This window comes from Strigops habroptila, chromosome 6, assembly GCF_004027225.2.
Source record: "Strigops habroptila isolate Jane chromosome 6, bStrHab1.2.pri, whole genome shotgun sequence".
Taxonomy (NCBI): domain Eukaryota; kingdom Metazoa; phylum Chordata; class Aves; order Psittaciformes; family Psittacidae; genus Strigops; species Strigops habroptila.
Genome location: NC_044282.2, coordinates 72,855,766 through 72,876,297, shown reverse-complemented (window position 1 = coordinate 72,876,297; position 20,532 = coordinate 72,855,766).

Sequence of the window (20,532 nt, the reverse complement as noted above, 5' to 3'; positions counted from 1 at the left end):
GTGATGGGTTCAAACTGAAACAGAGGAAGTTCAGGTTAGATATAAGGAAGAAGTTCTTTACAGTGAGGGTGGTGAGGCGCTGGAACAGGCTGCCCAAGGATGTTGCGAATGCTCCATCCCTGGCGGTGTTCAAGGCCAGATTGGCTGGAGCCTTGGGTGACATGGTCTAGTGTGAGGTGTCCCTGCCCATGGCAGGGAGGTTGGAACTGGATGATCTTAAGGTCCTTTCCAACCCTAACTATTCTATGATTCTATGTCGCTCTCAGCAGCTAAACCCCCGTCACCAAAACCAAAAGAAGAAACCAAAAAGAACAGCCATCAGGCAGGGGTAACTTGCCAAATCCCAAACTTCGGTGCTGAAGGCAGGAATTGACAGCAAAAGAAAGGATAAGCTCCAGGATATCAAATAAAGCGATCCTATTCCCTTAATGTCTTTCCGAATTAGTAAGTGAAGACTTTCCAAAAAAGCAGGACTTTTAAGAAAGGGAAAAGGCTTGTGGCTTTGACAATTTGTTTGTGGTCGGAAAGCAAACTCAGTGATGTTCATGACTTTCGCATGAGCAAAACAGGAGACAGCAAAATGAAAGTAGAAATAAGAAAGGATGCGTCGAAGGAGGGGAAAACGCTTTTCTCAGTGCTAAAAATATGTATTTTTAACTGTTTGCCTCCCACTTTGCAGCAGTTAAACTTTTCAGTCTATGAAAGATGGGAAATAGGAATTTCTGACTGTACTGTGTCCCTTTTCTGTTCTTCTGGACCATTCTTTCTTTGTGCAGCCTTTATCAGGAAACTTGCTTGCGAAAGACACCATACTTGGCACTATCGTTTTTTATAGGGCTGTCCCAAGATAACCTCTACCATACTTGATACTAGTTTCTAAAAGCAGACTGGCTAGTTTAACAAACGGGGAGGAATTCATAATGTCAAAGTACAGGTCAGAGCAGTGATTTTATTACTATCTGGTGTACAACAGCGATATAAAATGTAGCTGTCCAAAATGTGGAATTTGATCACTCTTTTTGGTTCATTGCTGATGCACCCTGATACCTGAAGCTGAAGCAAGGACACTGCTCAGGTTTTCTCTTTCCTTTTTCCCCTGCCTTTTTCCCCCCAGCTTCCTTTAATCTGTAATATTAGCAATAATCACTGTGGTATTGTTGCCTAGGCATTCTTGAAGAGTTAGAAGTGGACTGTAATTGAAGAGTTCATTACCAAGATCAGTTGGCTCCTTGATTACAGTGGCAAGGTGAAATATATCCTCACCAAAAAGCAACTGCTAAACCTTTAAAGAAGTCACCCACTTTTCACTCTTTTTCATTAGGACCCCGACAAGCTTGTCAGCAAAATTAAAGGTATGTCATTCACATCGTGCATGCATTGCAAAGGACTATAAACCTGCCAACCTCTTTGATGAAATAAAAGGGTTTTATTTATGATTCATGTAGGAATATGAGGTTATTTTTATTCTGTCAGTACACTAATAATCAGACAAGAGCTTGGGAAATGAGAAGGCAAACTGACAGGGAAGGTTCTGATAAAGGGGAACCCTCTAGGGTATTTTGCCCCCTTTGTAATCTCCTCTTTTTTAGTGCGAGGTTATAAGCATGGCATAACATGATCTTGCAGCTAGCTTGGCTCGCAGGAGCAGAGAGTAACTACATAGCAGGACTTGAGGTATAATTCCACAAGAAAAAGGAAATACTTCCACCAGCGAGGTCTGTGTTGCTGCAGTGATGTGAACAGGAGCTTCCCATCTGGTCTTTCAAGAGCATAGTGAGTTGTAACGATACCCTTCTTTTCTACTTGCTTTCCTACTGAGCAACATAAGCAAACTTTAACAACAAAAAGGGAAGACTGCAAACCTTATACAGAGCCTTTGCAAATTTGCTGCCTATTTGTTTTACACTAATTTTTACAGGGCCCAAAGCAGGGCATTTTTCCCAGTGCTCCCAGTCTAGCTCAACATGAGATACAGCAGCACAGTAGAGGGAGGATGGGGAAGCAGCTCCCTTCACGGTCCCTGGTTAACAGTTTATGCTGACACAGTAGCTAGGTAGCAGGCCACATTTCAAGTCTTCCCCTTGGTGTTTCAAATGTCCTGGCAGTTTGAAGCCTCTTTAGTTCCGTCCCAGCTCGGCAAAGCTTCTGGAAGTGTATTTTGTGCTTTTTGGTGTAAGCTGTCATTCATACCACAAGCACAACCATGATTACAGAAACACTCCTTGTGAGTAAAAAAGGTATCACTGTATTAGCTGGCTGGCCTTAAGTATGGTAGTTTGCTGAACAGTGGTGTGCTGGCAGGAAAACACAGCCTAGCAAAATATATGCAGGATGAAGTGAAACAAAGTTCACTGGAGGAAAGAAAATAATACTAATCCTTCATTCAATAAGCAGTGAGTTAAGTACATTTTGCGTGTTGGAGAAATGTAAAAGCAAAGGGAAGAAAGCACACATATAAAGGTGATGTGACTGCCTTCCTCTCTAAAGACAACATATGGGGCATTTAGGTATTAATAATACCAGGAGTTATATCCAAGCTGCTAATACAAAATGCAGCCCCTGGTTTAAGGTCCGACCGAGTTTCAGGATGTTAAAATTCCTTCTAACCAGAGAATCCCCTTGAAGTAAGGGATGATGCTAACATTTTCATGGGTTGTTTAAATCATTGACTAGACTTGTAGAGGATAATAACCAGTGTTTGAGATGGGATTATATTCACTCTTCAGCACTGCCATCTCTGCAGTAACTTTCCATATTCAGATTTGTGCCTCACAAAGGCTTGGGAAGTTTGGATTTGGTTCCATGGGGCTGGCTCTGTAAAGATGAGTCACAATCCAGGTATCAGAGATGCGCTGAGCAGATATAGTCTGGTTGTTGGACTTAAAGTTAATCTCTGTGTACTCCAGAGTGACACCTTCCAGACTTTTGTTGCTTGTCCTATACCATCCTACTGATGCTAAGATTAGGGGTAATTCATTAAGTATGTGTTCCTTTTAATGGAAACCATAAATCACAGAGGGCCTTAGATAAATATAGAGACTGATTGCACTGCTGCCTGTAATGTTTTACCTATTCCTTTTCTTAGCCTCATGATGCTTTCTGGGCAGCCGCTTTCTTTTCCCATGGATAGACATGGAATCAAGCCTTTCTTGTTGTTAGTGTGGGGTTTTTCTTTGTTTGCTTGGTCTTGAGCAGCTACAGCAAAAGGATTTATAACAATTTGAAACTCTTGATGGCAAAGTCTGCTGTCATTAGCAAAGGAGCTTCAGGACAGAGGCAATACTTGAAAGTATTTTCAGTGCCCTCTTGAAAACTGGTTAGATGTCAGGGGCTGGAAGTAGCAGGATGCTGCTGTTTGCAGAACACTTGGTGCTCGTCCTTTCTGGAAAGCTAGCCAACTGGCAAGAGTTGACTGAGGTTCTGCCTACTGTGTACTGTTGAAAGGACGCAGAGTAGCCTCAAGGTGTTGCTGTCCCTTTAAAAAACCTCCTTTCTTCTGTTGACTCAGTGATTTACAATAAAGCATAATTTCATTTCTCTCAGCTAATTACAAACTGCTCCCTTCCAAACTCTTGATCTTTTCACACAGCCGAAGGCACCGCTAGCAAATCAGACCCAAGATTTAGGAGGTTGCGATACTGCGCCGCTATTCCCATAGCAGCCGAGTACTTCTCCTTTTACCTCTCAAGCCTGCCATTGTGCTGGAAAGTAGAACAGGTAACTACTTCATCAGTCCAAGATTTCATTCTCGTGGAGCACGGAGGTTCATTATGCTTACTTTATCAGCAGTAAGGTTTACTGCCGAATCCATGACAGATATTCATGTGAAACATGAGCAGAGAGAGAGGCATTGCATCTTTTCATTAATAAGCCCTCTTCTGGGATCCGGCATTAGTGAGATTCAGCGGATCATAGAGCACAGGGGTATCATTTTTACATGATTACTCTAAATTCTTAAACCAGAGGCTTAAGAGAGAGGCTTCTCACAAAGGCAGCTGTGGGAATTGTTAAATGATTGGCACAGCACTCACGATGGGCTGAACCACTCTGGGTACCTCCAGTCATGGGGGGTACCAGCAGGCATTTTATTACCTGCCATCAAGGGAAAAGTGGGAAAGAGAGAGTGCATCAGGCAGAGGAAGATATGTTAACCCTGCAAATATCTCTGTAGTTCTGCCTCTCCTCCTGAACAGAACTCTTGCCATAATAATACTGATGGAGGGGTTCATCACTCTGCACAGGCTAAGCTATTCCCTTACCATATCTTCTTTGTGTCTAGGCTTATTTTTAACCTGTCTTGATCCTACCTTCATTAGTATGGCTACTAAAATAATCCCCTTGCAACCTCCACCCCCAAATAATTAATTTTTGACAGAGCAGAGGGTCATTTAATTCCACCAAACATGATACTTCTGAGATGCATTGTCAACACATGAGAAACTTTGCGTGGCTCGGAGGACTGGTACACTACTAGCTTGATTGTGAGGTTGGTGACATTAACAGAGAAAAGCACCTCTGGATTCTAGAGACCTACATTGTCTTCTTGATGTCACTACATGTTTCTTCTGTGATCTCATGCAATTCCATCCACAATATTGCCATGCACTCCCTCTGTCCTGGCTGCTCAGTCCTATCCTGCCAGGCTGCGTGCAAACCAAAACCAGGAAGTTGGTGTGGCTGAAAGGAAAACTCTTTTATTCCTCCCTGGATTGGTTTTCAGACAGAGAAGTTCCTCAATCAGTTCCAAAATACAAATGCACAAATGCTCATCCCAGCGTGAGTAAAGGGACCCCGCAGGGACCGAAGGGGCTGGACTGCTTCTGTCATTGACAGCCAGAAGTGTTGGCTGAGCTGTGGCTTCCAGTCCCCATTTAGAAAATGGAGCTAATAGTAATTCCTCATTTTTTCTTATTTTAAGGAAAACATTGTCAACATTTGCTACATTTGTTTGCACATTTGTCCATAGGGCTAGATCACAGAGCAGGCAGTAAATCTATATGAGCCATGCACAGCCTGGGTAGGTAGATATGCAAGAAACTAAACGCTCATTCACCAAGAAGCACTTTCAGTGGGAGATGAACTTGAGAATCAACATAATGAGTGAAAACCATGATGCTGAACTGCAAACCATGACTGGTCTGTGAGGTCTGATAGGCAAGAGCTGCCAGAATCTTCCCAAGGTAGCATTAACTCTGAGCTGCAAAGGTGATCACTGCTCCGTTTACATTTCTTTGGTGACATTAGCAGCAAAATCCTTCCTGGACTGTTTTCCTGACATATTGAAGTCCAGTTGCAAAAGCCTCCGGATTCCCAGTCAACCTGATCCTGATTGCTCATAGCTAGAAATTGGTTTAAGCTCTGAAGTGTAAAAGAGAGAAGGAGAAGAGGGAGGAGGTGAAGGAAAAGAAGATTGCAATAGACCTATGAAACCAAGAAGCCATAATGGAGATTTGTGTGGTATCCTGCCTAGTAACAAGTGACAGGACAAGAGGAAACGGCCTCAAGCTGCGCCAGGGGAGGTTTAGATGGAGATTAGGAACAATTTCTTCCCCAAAGGGTGCTCAGGCGGTGAACACCCTTTGGAACAGGCTGCCCAGGGCAGTAGTGGAGTCACTGTCCCTGGAAGTGTTCCCAAACTGTGTAGACGAAGCCCTCAGTGACATGGGTTAGTGGTGGCCTTGGCAGTGCTGGGTTAACAGTTGGACGTGATGATCTTAAAGGTCTTTTCCAACCTAATTGATTCTTTGATTCTACGATTCTATGATAAACTACTTTGACTCTTGGTATAAATCCATCCATTTTCTGGTCCTTTTAGGCAGAGATGTTCCTCTTTGAGAAGACTCCTTTCAACCCAGCCCTTTCTACAAGTCTGAAAAGAAAAACAAGAACCAGGAAGGCGAGGTCATGTGGGGGGCTGTATAATCCAGATCAAACAGCAGCGAACACCCGATTAGAAGCCAACACATTTCTCTTTTCACTGTCTGTGCAATTGTTTGGCAGATTTAATTCGAACCAGGTGCGAGCTATAATATTTATTGCAACAATGCATCATTTTTGTCTGTTTCCAAGGTCATCCCTGTAGCCAATGGGAAGGCAGCAACCCACAGGGAGTAGAACTTAGTCTATACCGGTAAGACGGGAATTACTTAACCCTTTATCTAATGGAACGGAATACAACATTGCACAAAGCACACAGCTAACAAAACAGAAAATCCTATGTGAAATCTTGGATGATAACAGGTTCCAGTGAAGTAAGTGACATCACCAGCTGAGCTAATAGCCAGCCTTAGGTGAAATGGAGTAGGTACAGATAAGGAATGAGAAAAACACCTTTTTTTTTACTACTTCTCTTTCAAAGGCCTGGGTTTATGTAGAATTTGCTGCAGTAGGAGGCCATGATTGCATGTTATCTAGTGCCTGCTCTACAGTTGGGTCTCATATGCTGCGTTTGGCTAAGCTTTGGCAATCTATTTCTTTGGCTAGGGCTGTCTCCAGAGGCATGAGGCTGCAGATGAACCTGTACAGAGGCACCAAGGCACTGCCTTTTGGACTGCCTCTCGAGCCTGCCAGGGCTGTCAAGCGAGAGGAAGTTGTTGATCCTTCCTGTCCCTTGAGACAGCAAATTCAGAGAGACAAGGTCCATGTGCTCCAATCCATCTAAGGGTACGTGTCCCAAACGTGATTTCACCTGGTCCCACAGTGGTTCTGTTGGTTGACAGTGAGAGTGCCCTGGGTTGTGAAAAAGCCCCGTTTTCAAAGCCAGCACTTAATTCCCTCTTGTGAGTTTTGCTCATAATCTTTGCATAACTTCTTTGTGCTTTTGCAATCATTTGGGAGTGAGGATCTTCTTTTACGTTCTATTTTATTCCTTTTAGATGCGGCAAACATCAATACAAAAACAAAGCAACAGAGATGTGTGAAATTGTGGGATTTTTGCCTTTTTGCAAAAGCCACAAGGAGTTGCCAATATTTCTGCAGACAGAAACTATTTTTCCACCTTCAAATCATCACACAATGTAAAATCTGTGGGTATTTGTGTATCTTTGGATAGATGCTAAAGGTAACAAGGAAATGTAGACTTTCTCTTAAGAATTTGCACACCCTGGGTCCTTGCTTGTTCTTTTGGCATTTACAGCTCCCTGAAAGGCACCTCAGCATCCAGTTGTCACAGTTGCCCAGATTAATTGTCCAGTGTCTGCCATCAATTACTAATGTTCTGTGTGATCTCAGGAACCATTCTTAAAAGAGTATAATCTGTCCATTAAATTCAGAGGTAAAACAATCCAAGCACATGATATTGATGGATTTGGGATCAAACTCTGAGTGAACACTTACTGAGAGACAGATCCTGCAGTTATTTTTAGACAGCTCAACAGAGTAAGAGTATGTTTGGAGGGGAACCCTTCTCACCTAGCAATGTCCCAGCACTTAAGAAGTTCAGACCTAGTTGGAAACTTCCCCAAGGCAGTGGTGGAATCACCATCCCTGGAAGTGTTCAAAACCTGTGTAGATGAGGCCCTTATTGACGTGGTTTAGTGGTGTCTTTGGCAGTGCTGGGGTGAAGGTTGGACTTGATGACCTTAAAGTCTTTTCCAACCTTGTTGATTCTATGATTCAGCATCCTTGCTAATTTGTTCCCTTTAATGAATATAATATCCCACACTTTGTAACTGAGGCTTGCAAATCCTTTTAGTGTTGGGCTGGTGAGTTCGTACATCATCCTGTGCATCACAGGTTTGCTTAGATAATCTGTTTCTTGAAATTTCGGTAAAATCCCCTCATTGTAATTTTCTCCTCCTCTGTCTCTCCTCCTCCCCGGAAGCAGAGGGCTCCTACAGAGCTAGCTCTGAACCTGGGAATCTATCAACGTTGCTGTAGCCGACGTTCTTGCCAACATGTCACAGGTGTGCACAATGCAGAGCATCAGGGAAAAAAGGGGATTGGAATTGTCCAAAGCCTGCTAGGATGGCAGATGCCATCCTGTGGAGCATCACTGGAGCCAGGGGGGCAGTCAGATAGGGGAGAGCAGAGGATGGAGTCTTGAGTGACATGGTTTAGTGTGAGGTGTCCCTGCCCATGGCAGGGGGTTTGGAACTAGATGATCTTAAGGTCCTTTCCAACCCAAACCATTCTATGATTCTATGATATTTCAAGTCAGTACTTACACAGTCCTTCAGAAGGTGCCCAGCCTGAGTAAGTGTATGGCAAGGCTTCTGCGAGGGAGCTGAGCAGCACCTAAACATAACAAGCACGCTTGGGACTTCTGGAAACACACCGAGGGACACCTGAAAAGTGGATGGTGATTCCAAACTGTTTTGCTTTGTGTCCTGAGTGCTAAACCATAGTTGACTTGTATTTTTAACTGAGAGCCAGGCAGCTCGCCTTCCGGGTGAACGGCTGGGTTAGCCGCCCAGTCCCGGGTCACTTCTGCATTGTACTTCACTTCCCTTTCTTCTTCCTTCTTTCTTTGCTCATTGATCAAGCTGCTTTGGAGAGAAAGGATACTTTGCATATCTGGCTAAGTGCTGTTAACAGCCTCTGCCTGCGGTTTGTTAAAATTAAAAGGAAAAAAAAAAGAAAAAGGGAAAAAAAAAAAAAAAAAGAAGTGTGATCTTGCTGGAGAAGTAATTTGCTTCTCTCCAACCAATGATGGCTTGCACTTTATGCAAATTGGTATCTAGGGACAACAAATCCCATTTAATACATATGCATAGTTCATAAAAAAAACGACGTGAGAGAAAGAGAAAAAAGATAAAGCAACGAGTCAGCAAAAGAACAGGTTCCGAGGAAATTTATTGTCCCAAATTGGACATTTGTAACAGATGATGTGAACAAGTGTTAACTTTGTTTTCAGCAGCTCTTCACGTACATTCACTAGACATCACACAGATTATGTTTTAAGGATCTGAACTGTAATAAAAAAAAGTGTCTGTGGGCTTTGGAGTGTTGTGTTCCATATGGTTGGGGAAGTGCGGAGTTATTGCGACAAGCATCTTGTGAAGCTCATTACGCACGGCGGTGTTAGATGCGAATTGCTGTGCATCGCTATAGGGTACGTACATGACATCCCACAGTCAGCAGATAGCAACTGGAAATGAAAGATATGAAGGCACAGAGTACAGCTTCAGGGAACATGTTAGACAAAACATCTGCTGGTATCAGAAAGCTGCATTATCAGATCATTGTGGCCATGAATTTTTTATAAAGACTTTTTCTTCTTCTTTTTTTTTTTTTTTTTAAAGCTGCAACTTTGAAAGTGACATTTTGTGAGCAAGTTTTTGATTGAAGTGTGATGTCAGGAGAAAGGCCAGTCTAGTTTATTATCTGTGTAAGAGCCAATACTGGCAGCCTGAATCGACTCCTTTCTCCAAGCAGTTGAGTTGGCCATTCATATACTACAAGTGCTTTCTCTGGCTGAGAAAACCTCCACCCGCATTCCGGGTTTTACCTTTAGTACCAAGCTCCTCAGCAAGGAGTTTGCAAAGTTTGATTCCTGAAGGGCTGCTTAATCGTAGACTCATAGAATGGTTTGGGTTGGAAAGGACCTTAATATCATCCAGTTCCAACCTCCCTGCCGGGGGGCAGGGACACCACACACTAAACCATGTCATCCAAGACTCCATCCAAGCTGACCTTGAACACCACCAGGGATGGAGCATTCACAACATCCTTGGGCAACCTGTGCCAGCACCTCACCACCCTCACAGTGAAGAACTTCTTCCTTAAATCTAACCTCAACTTCCCCTGTTTAAGTTTAAACCCGTTCCCCCTTGTCCTGTTGCTACAGTCTCTAATGAAGAGTTCCTCTCCAGCATCCTTGTAGACCCCCTTCAGATATTAGAAGACATATTAATGACATGGATGGGGGGCTACTGAGCAGGATTCACCCAAACACAGACCTGTTCTGTTGGGAAGATGGAACACAACATGCTTTGCACGTGCAAAGCACAGAGATGAGAGCTCAGCATCAACATCTCACTGCTTAGAGGGGCCTCCTACCTACTTAACATTCCTGACATTTGTAAGGGCAGTGAGATGGCACGAAATGTATGTGCATATTGTAACTATTTACGTTAAAACAGACAGGCATTTTCCAGTCTCACACCTTGTCTGTCTCAGTTATGAATTTTCCTTCATGTCACTTGTGTTAGAGGTAGGGTGACCTCCCCCTCTGCAGCAGCAGGTACCAATGGAAAACCTGTCTTGCTGATGTGCTGGTCTCTTTCTCTCCAATCAACTGCCTCTAAACTGTGCATCCAAAAGCAAGTAAACTAATTTCTCTTGCTGGTTCACAAATCATTGCCTCAAAGAGACCAGCATTTTGGCCTTCCTCTCAAGCCTCTTCCTCTGTGTGTTTAAAGGAGGGTGGGAGAATGGAGGGACATGTCCAAAAGCATCATGGCTTATGAAAGGATTTAGTTGTCAGCAGCAATTTTTGATGTAATGCCATTCATTAATGTAATGGGGGCTGCAGAGAGAGCCAGAGGCAATTCATGGTCCGTCACTGATACTTAGGGAGCCTGAAACTAAGCAAGGGATTTTGCTGGCCTGAACTGTTGCTGAACTAGGTGAGGAGCTCCCAGCCCCTGGGTTGCTGTGATTTAGAGGGGATGAGAAGGAGATCTGGTCTATCTGAACACCAGTCATTGAGGATATAGTGATAGTTATGAAAATGTGAATCAGAGGCTGCTACATTTTTAATGTTCTTCTTTAAAAGAGCACAAAGATCTTTCATGTGAAGCTCAATGTTCCTTTATTGCCTGCACACCCACACCTCCAGGGAGCCTGAGAAAGAGCCTCTGCTGGGTTCAGGCACTGCTTAGCTGGGAACTTGCCTGGGCAAGCTGATCCCTCCACACTGGAGACTTTTTCCTCTGAAGCAGTGTCCCAGCATCACGGTAGGAAACGCTGTGTATTTGGAGTTAGGAGCTGGCAGTGCAGCCCCTCAAAATGAGGTATCAACCAAATTCCTTCTTAACTGTTTTTGTCTTATGCAGTGACCCAGCACTGAGCAAACTGAGTCCTGCAGCCAGTCCTGTCCGTGCAACTGTGTATGAAGCAAGCCTAAACATTTAACTACCTCTTTTGGACATGCAGTCAAATACTCTTTTATCTGCAAGCCAATATATCAACATATACCAATTGGTCTGTGCTATTGCAGTAACTATGGGTTTAATTGCAGGGGCTGAAATGTGAACGTATAGTCCATCCCCCTCCCTTTTTTTACACCTTAGCCTTTACTTTGGGTTTACACTGTGCTTTGGAAGGTTTCCTTGGCTATTCTTCAACTTTGTCAATGTGTGCTCTCTCTGATAGCAAAATTATTTCTAACCAGGTAAGTGGTTTGGTGATGGAATAGATATGATTTGTTATAGAGCATGTCTGAATGTATACATATATATATATATTTGGTAATATATATGAAAATTCTGCTCCATCTACAGATGGCTGTAATATGGGAAGCTTGTGAAGAGCACCCGCAGTGTATCTAGTCAGTGGAGCAAGCAGAGGGGGCAAAGAGCTGGCATTGCAATGTAGCAATAACGAATGGAAGAATATATGGACATGCAGCTAACAAGAAGGGAAGGGAAGTGGCTGGAGGGGAAAGAGATATAATGGGTCCCAAATGTGGCAAGCACATATGCTGCCATACAGCAAATGCAAAGTGCCACCACTAGTGACAAGTGTATTGCACCTAAGGAAAACAGCTGTGCCAAGCGCCCAAATCCACAGTCAGCCTCCTGACCCTGTGTCTCCCTGGTCTGATGTGGATTAAAGTGGTCAGTCTGAGAGCCCATCCAAATACACATAACACACAAACCAATGGCTCGGTTATCTGTGAAATACTTCTTGCAGGGCTGCCTTTTTTGCATTTTGCAATCTTGCATTTGTGAGATTGTTTTCTTTTATCTTATTTTAATTTATTGTGCTGTGCTCAGTGTCCGCACGGGACAGTTTTGATTATCTGTGTAGATCACTGCATGCTTTAGTGCAGTTCTGTGTTACAAACCCTGCCACGTAACCCTAGGATTTGTTAATAATTCTTCTATTTTGAAGAAACACCCTTTGACACCTGAGCTGAATCTCCTCTTCTTAGGCATAAATGTAATAAAGTCCCCTGTGAAGAGCATCCCTCCAACTGGTCCTATCTGCTCTGTATATATTTGAATATATAAAATATTAATAAATGGTTCCAAATGTTTAATCATATCCATTTGACTCTGTGAGACTCCGTGTGTGTAGGCTTTCTGTGTTAACTGCCTCTGTGATATCTGCATACAGCTGATTTGTTGTTGATCTTGAGTTTTTAAAGCAAAATAAAACTGAGATTTGCAGTTTGATTTGAATTAATCAGGTCTGATTAGACAGGAACAGATCAGGCTGTTCTGGAATCTCTCTAATACAATTTCATGTGCTGTTCAAAAAGAAATAGTTCATCTCTGACGTAAAAGTGCTATTTATTTAACACTATTTTTTGAGGGTGCTAAATCTTATGGAGGGGGCATTATGGTGATGTTCAGGGTGTAGGAAAGAATGCATTTTGTTTTATGAAAATACAGATATTTTAGAATGGAGTCACCTGGTGGTAGATCTCATGAATGTACCTAAAGAGATGCTTCCCAATATTATTAGTTTTGGTTTTTTCTTCACATCGCACTGCCTGTCCATCTAGAAGCTTTGATAGATGGAGTCACAAAAACAAAAGACTCTATTTAGTTTAATAAGCCAATGTAAAGAGAAAGGGTGGAATTATGTATGGCAGAGGACTATTATGCAAACTAAATGATTCTTCAATTAATAATGAGATCCATGAAAGGCAAAGGAGGAAGGATCCTCCTCTCAGAAGGGGAAGGGTTGTGGTTCCCCGTGCATCCTCGTGTGCATCCCAGTGCGTGCGAGGGATGCAGTGTTACAGGACAGGATGATACAGGGGGCAGAGGGCAGCTCTGGTGTTAGCATTCAACCAAACCCATTCAGGGCTCTCTGCTGGTGGCATCTTTTCTGTGGGAAGTCTCCAATGGAACTTTTTCTTTCCTAAACAGGTTCACCTCAGACAGTCTCCATCTCGCAGGGCTCTGTTAGAAAGCAGCGAGCAGCAAGTGGACCAGGGCTGCAGAAGCACCTACCAGGCCCTAAACTGTGAGTTATGGTGCTGGAGGGATTTTAATCACAACTCACTCTTTCCCACTTGCTCTTTCTTTCCTCACTCTCCCGTTTGCAGCCTGGAAAACAGCCATGAAGAGATACGAGACTACCTGTAGAGCCATCAGTTTGGCCGTTTTCATGCAGCTTTTAACCTTCTTTTAAATCCCTGACTGTTGTGTGCCAGAGCAACAAGCCATATGTTAAAGATGTTAAAGAGCAAATACTTTGCAGACTGTACCAGCATGCAGAGTCAGAGGGGAAGCGAGCAATAATGTTGGGAGAAGGGGGAAGAAGTGATTATCTGGTAGTGATTATTCGGGAGGGCAATAGTGGGAGGTACTGTAAATGACAGGGATTCACTATGGGACGCAAATCACTTAAGGCAAAGCCATTAGGATCAATTTAAAATACCAAAGAGGGAGGCTAAAGTGACAATAGCATGTTTTAATTGAAATCACAAATATCATTCTGAAAGCTATGGTTTAAAAGACATGGCAGAGTTACTTTATCTGAACAGAGGGAAAAGTTTTCCTTTTTGATTAAAAAAAAGCCCTTTTTTTGCAGAGATCAAAATGGAGCAGAATGACTTTTAAATGTCTTAAATCCCATATATATATATATTAATGTTCTCTTTTCTCTTGATGGGCATATTATAAAGGGAATTAACTACATTACTAATGCTTTTAATCTGATTTTAATAGAGCCTAAGGCTGAAGCACGGAACCAGCATGTGTCCCATTAAAGGAAAAATACAGTTATGGAGACAATAAATAGCATGTCCAGATAAACACATTTATCTGTGTGTTAGTTTTATTTATTGAGCTAAGTAGCCTATGTACAGACACTTTTCCAAAGCTGAAGTCCATACGATGGGATTGTTACTGTTTTTGGCAGCAGAAATGTGGACTTGGTAAAAGAGCCTGGCATGGAAAACCAATGAGCTCTGACATATTCCATTTGCTCCTAACTCTTTGATTTCTACACACAGAATCTGACATATGTTGGGCATTGGCCTTGCTCTTTTAAATAAGCTTATTTTAGAAGACCTTTGCAGAATGCTGTCTGTTTGGCCTCGATGTAAGCTGTTAGGGAAATGTAGTACAAACACAGAAGTTGTATGTTTTGAATGCCAGAGATGTTAAGCTGAAGAGCAGTTGGTAAGATCTGTGCTTCTGACTGCTTTCAGTGGTCTTAACAAGGAAGTGTCCTCAAAGGAGAGAAAAATTATTTATCCTGCATTTGTAGGAAGATTTTTATCAGTCTATTTTTAGCAGGAATTTCAGGACCAGACTTCTTTTTCAGTCTGAAATGCTCTGATCGGGCTCTCAGACACTCAGTGGAGTGAAGGCAAGTGTTGAAAAGTGATTGTTTGGGATGTCCCAGGTCAGAAACCTCAGTGAGAGAGTCAGTGTCTTGTTATATTGTAGAATCAGCCACCCATAAATGTCTCTAAGCACAGGTACTCAAATATGGGAATAACTTCTCCAAAGCCTGGCCTCTTCCTTATGGAATAGCACACTTCACTCAGTGCAGTTCAAGAAGAGACGTAACCTTCATTGTGGGGATTTGCTTTCCATTTGTCATAGGAGAGCAGCTTGAATGAAAGTTCACAGTGAAAGTGCTGCAGTCTTGCAAATGCCAGCATGTATCACTGTGCAAGAAAACAAAACTCTGGCTTCCAACATGGCAAATTAGAGTGAAGGAATGAAAGTGCCTTTATGAGTGAATAGGAAAACCATCCTTCATTAAGCCTATCTCTGCTGAAGTCAGTAGAATGCTCCTGTCAACTCCAGTAACAGCAGAGGTAAAAAGAAACTTAGAGGCACATTTGGGATATGTGTTTGATGTTCTCCTATTGCTGATAGATATACTCCTGCACCCTTTACTTGGGCTTTGAGGTCGGTAGCCTGGAAATTCAATCAGCTGGAGAACATGTCCCTGGAAAGGGTTGCTGACTTCAGCCATATCTGAGTAAGTGGCAGTAAAATTCTACACATTGGAAAACAGGTATCAAATTGCCAAAATAAATGTAAATTTGAATTTATGGCTGTATGCAGCTCCTCACGACAAAACCTGGCTCCATATGCAGCAAGGAGGGGCATCTGAGCTCTGCCAGAACATTAATTACCATCTTCTATGGCCCATGGACAGCTCTGCACACTGGCTTCCTCTCCAAGAGTTTGGTTCAGTTGGCTTCACAAACACAGAGGAAGGGCATGAAGACCTGTCTTTGTTGACACAGGGTTAAGAGGCTGTGAGCAATTGACGTGGAACATTTCCTTGGCTAAAGGAGTTGGGAGCAGATTTTTTTACCTCTCTCTGCAAATTCATCTCCTCGATTCAGTGGTGGCACAGGGAAACCCTCCTGTTCTCGTGAATAATTCATCTCCAGCACATATCGGGGTTCCTAGTCTGACCAGAAAGGTTTGGGGGGAAACATGTGAGCATCATCGTTGCCAGTGCTGGTGGCTGCTCTATGTAGGATCAGTTGGACCTGAGCCATCAGTCAGCGGGAAGGATGGCAGAGCTGCTGCCCCTCCTGTAAAAGGGAGCTGCCTGAAATTCCCTTAACCATCACTCACACGCTCATTTTTTTTCCAGGGAAATGGCTTTTATTTCTTTTGAATTCTTCCTACAGAAAAGCTTCTTACAAAAAACTAAATAATGTAACATATTCTGGGTTCTGGACCCAGATAAAAATTGAAAGGGCTGGGGTGTTTGTGCAAGTGGAATGATAGTGACAAGCACCACATGAAGCCCCTGAAGATGGAGTCAGGGGACTCGATCCCCCCTAAAATGATGAAAGACTCTGATGTAATGGTGTTTTGTGAAACAATTTGAGCATAAATGCCACATTCTTTCCCATTAACAACTGACTTCCATTGTACCAGGATTTTTTAGTTTTTAATATGTATTTTGAGCACACTGAGAACAAAAATTGCCATTGTGAGAGTGCTGCAGGAAGATTTAAAGGTTGTGGTGGACTAAGCATTGAAATGCAAATCACACTTAGACACAACCTCCTGCTGAGGCCCAAATTTTTACAGATCAGGTTCTGCAGCCCTGATGAAGAACCAGTTTTCTGCCTTTCCTGGGATTCACAAATTAGTTGTGATCTAAGGTATCATTTCCTACATTATAATTGTAACTTACCAGATGAAAGTTTGTCACCAAAGACAGTCCCTGGTCTTCTCTTATTTTTCCAGCTGCAGTGCCACTAAGGCTCCTTTCACAGACAATGCAAACACACACATCACAGCTCGCCACTGCAACATGCTCTTGCTGAATATAAACATACTGTATATATTGATCCTCTCCCCCTTGCTTTCTTTTCTCCCCCAGCATGCAGGTGGTAAAACACTGGCTGCCGTGAACTTCATGTTAAAAATAAGAAAGAAGAGAAAGCTCTGGTTTGGAGGCAAACTGCAGGCTTGGAATGTTGTGGCTGCTGAAATCACTGCAAGGATAATAGGGCATACATGCATTTGTGGTTAATTCCGTTTGCTAATTGCTCATGAAATTTCAGGTAAGGAACATCCAATTCAATTTGGTATAATAGGTAATGGCCTGGGTTTTGCTTTTCAGGGTGGGTTTTTATTGTTATTTTTATTGCTGTCATTACAAATAGATGGCTTTCTGTGACTGGAAGAACACTTCTCAAAAAGGCTGGGGCAGTTTTTAGCCACGTGCATGGCAGACAGTAACAGTAGGTATCTCCCTGCCATGCTGTGCCCCAGGGCAGGATGTATGTATGAGGGCAGGTTCCTCTGAATGCTGCTTTGTGCCTTCACCTCTCTGAAACACATCATGCCAGCAGGAAAGGCTGTGCTGTGGCAGATGCTTTGGGTTACCAAGTCCTGTTTGTTGGGGCTGGGCTTTCTCTGGATCAGTGAAGAGACTTCCCCTACTGAGGCATTATACCTGCTCTGGTCATCCTTGAGGCATCTGTGACCAGCCCACAGCAGGTAACTGATTGCCAGACATAGAAAAGTTAGAGAAGAAGGATCCTCCCCTCTTCTTCTGGAAATGGGGTGCAAACCCATTTTTATAGGGCACTGAATCTATCTGAATGATAGCAACACTCAGGTTTTAACAGTTTTGAGTTGCTATCTTAAACATAAAGAGAGAGCTTTGCTTCTCAGTGCCCTGAACCTCTGAATCCTCTCGGGAACCTTTCTGGTAACCCCTTTCCCTTCCAACTCTGTAGAGGTTCTTGACTATGCAAAAATATGCTGACAATTATCACCAACAGTGATCATAAGCTCAGAGCTGAGTCTTGCAATCTGCATCTGCTTGCCATGCTGCAACTTTAACTAGTTCTGCTACTTATTACTAATTAGCTACTAGCTAATACTAATAGCTACCACTGTTGCAGCACTTAAGAGTTCCATACACATTAATGAGAATTAGCATTTGTTGACAGCCATGGTGGGAGTTGCCTGTCTAGAGCATTTCAGGGGTCCCCATTGCTGTAAGGTTTGATTGCCTCCTTCAGTAATTATACTTGACACTGACCAAGTTTTTCATAGGTCTCATTTGGCTGTGCAGAGCTGAAAGACATATTGAGCTCTTTGGTGAAGAGAGAAGAGGCCAATAATAATATATTTCCCAATAAGAGCCCCTTCTTCTCTCCAGCTCTCACACTGGAGTCACACAATGCAAAGGGATGGAGGTGGAGGCTCTGCTGCTGCATGGGAAGGTGGCCACAGGGATTGGCCAGGCAAAAGGCTGCCTTTGCTCAGGACAGGCTCTGGGTTCACCCTCCCAGCAGAGCACTGGCCAGGCTGCCCAAAACGTCACTTTTCTGTGCTTCATTGTCCTACACGAAACACTCTTTCACTACTTTCTTAATATGTGGAGAAAAATTTAGTCATTTTAACTTAAAGTCAATTGCATCGTTCGCTTGGGAGTATGAAGGTAGTTAAAATGCTACAGAAATCCAGCACACCAGCAGTAAATAACTAGTGGGCCTTTCAGTGCCTGTTTTAAAAAGGATGCATAATCAGAATTCAAGCAGAGGGTTGAAAAAGCAGGCCCCTTGTAACTCCTGAAGGGAATATGAGTACAGGGCTGGTGCTTCTTTAGGAATACCAGTTGGAAAAAGAGGTGCTGGGGAATGCCCTGGCCTCCCTGGTCAGCTTCCCAAATCCACTCTGCAGAGAGAGGCACGTGTTAAACGTCCAGCCTGCGGGGTCTGGCTCGGCTTTGCACTGAAAAGTGAGCTTTTTCCATTTGCTACCGTGGAAAGGAAGCTGCTTTCACCCTCACCCTGAGGAAGATGAGCTATAGGAATATATACAAGGGGCTTTTTTTTCTAGTTAGGGGGCCAGGAGGGGAAGCAGTGGTCAGAAGCAGAGATTGGAAGTTGGCTTCTTAAGTAAATCTCAGGCTGTAGCTGGTTTTAATTTAGCTTTTGTTTTATGTGCAGGAGACAAGGCCTTGCAGGCCTGGCTAATATCAAAGCCTGAGGGTTTGTAGATTTTTAATCAAGGTCCACTTTGGGGGGTTCTGCTTTCCCTGGTTGTGGATGTGGAGGGGGGTTTTTGTTGTGTTTCTTTAACTTGCTGCAGTGTCTGGATTTCTTTAGTTAAACTTTTCCATTCTTCAGACTTGAGCCAAGTGAGTGATTTCAAATTACCCAGCACTTTCCAGAGAGAGCTTTTTTGTTGTTTGCTTTTTTGGTTTAGGATTTTATTTATCCTTCATTTTTTCTTTAAGCAAGCTTGCAGTCCAGTTCCTCTGGAAATCACAGATGGCATCTGCAATCCTACCCCATGGCCTCTCGCTACTTTGGCATTCTTAGCACTGCCGAAAGAGTTTATTGTTCATCAAATCTCTAGGAAAGGAATTTTATATCATTTTTGGGGGGTTTGTTTTGTCCCTCTGCTGGCAGGAAAAGTAAATCCCAAAGTATTTCAGCAGGTGCTATTAATATGCAAATAATGGAGAGTACACTGGGTCTAATAGACCTCCCAACTACATGGGAGGTGTCGCTGTTGGAGCAAATTAGCTTTCTGTAATTTGCATGCTTTTCACAGCCTCCTGGGATTATATTTGAGATCAGAGACAATAAAAGCATATGCTCTTAGTTGAAAATGTAACTAATTTTAGACTTTGCGACCATTTTAACCTAACTTCTTAGTGTTAAACTGTTATTTGCAAAGAAACTTTTTACAGAGCTTGTGATTTTCATGGCCTTTCTCTTCCCCCATTAACTGCTCCATCTCTCTTTTCAGGTTGAGAGTGAAGAAAGGAATCTTCCAGGTGCCTGCATCTTGAAAAACAGGTATGTCTCACAAAACCAAGCCCAGATTATCCTAGCTTGGTTCTGAGTCTGCACTGAGGTCCTGATAGGGTCTAAATTGAGCTTTTTATGTCAAACTTCTTCCCTCCGCTTTGGCGTCTCCATGAGATGTATATCCATCCAAAAAGAATGCTGTGGCCCCTGCTGACCACTCACACAGAGAGGAAGCTGCTCATAGCATCAAAAAATCTTCTTTGCTAACCCACCAAAGCAAAGACACACTGAGGTGATGTGGCACAGATGCCCACCGTGCTTGCCTAGCCCACACTTAGAGATAGAGTCTATTGGAAAAGTGCTTAAAACAAGTGGGGAAAAAAAAAAAGCAAGGATTTCAGTGCAGGCTCAGTCTCTAGAGTCAAACATTATTGAAGTGTACTGGCACATTATCGATGGCACTTTCCAAATTGATATTGACAGCAGAAATCATACTGTTGACATCTGTGGTTTGTGACAACTTGAATGATGAGGCATCAGCTGCTATGCCTGAGAATTTGTGTCTTTATTTCAGGTGATGCAGTCATTGCTTCCCTTCTGAACATGCCGTGCTACTCGAAGGGCCTGGCCAGGTAGGTGCATACAAGGTGACCACTTGAAATCTGTCCCTTATCCCCCATGCCTGCTTCTTCTCCTCTGTCCTTGGGTGTTTGTCGAGCTGGTAGGAAATGGTTCTCTTGGCTTGTAGCACCATCCCGACCTTGACTGCCCCAGTTCCTCCTGCTTTGAAGGACTGCAGCAAGAGGTTTGTTAGAGAAACAGCAGGTTTAGCTGCTGCAGACATGCTTCAGCAGCAGACTGTAGTGGTGTCGGCTGAGGGAGTCTGTGAAAGGTACAGAGGCAGTCATTTTATTTTGTCTTTCTGCCAGTTGTCACATTGCCCAGAGTGTGTGAATTGTGAGTTTCCTTTGGCACAGTTGCTCCATTGCTCATATATCTCTGCGCAGTGTTTCCAGGTCACTTGGTCTGCAGGGTGGTGCCCATATTTATTTCAAGAGGGATAGAGTTCGGGGCAGGATCAGATGTGTGGAGGAGATGGCAGCCAGGTGGAGATCAAGCTGGCGTTGTCAAATACATTGCTAGCATGG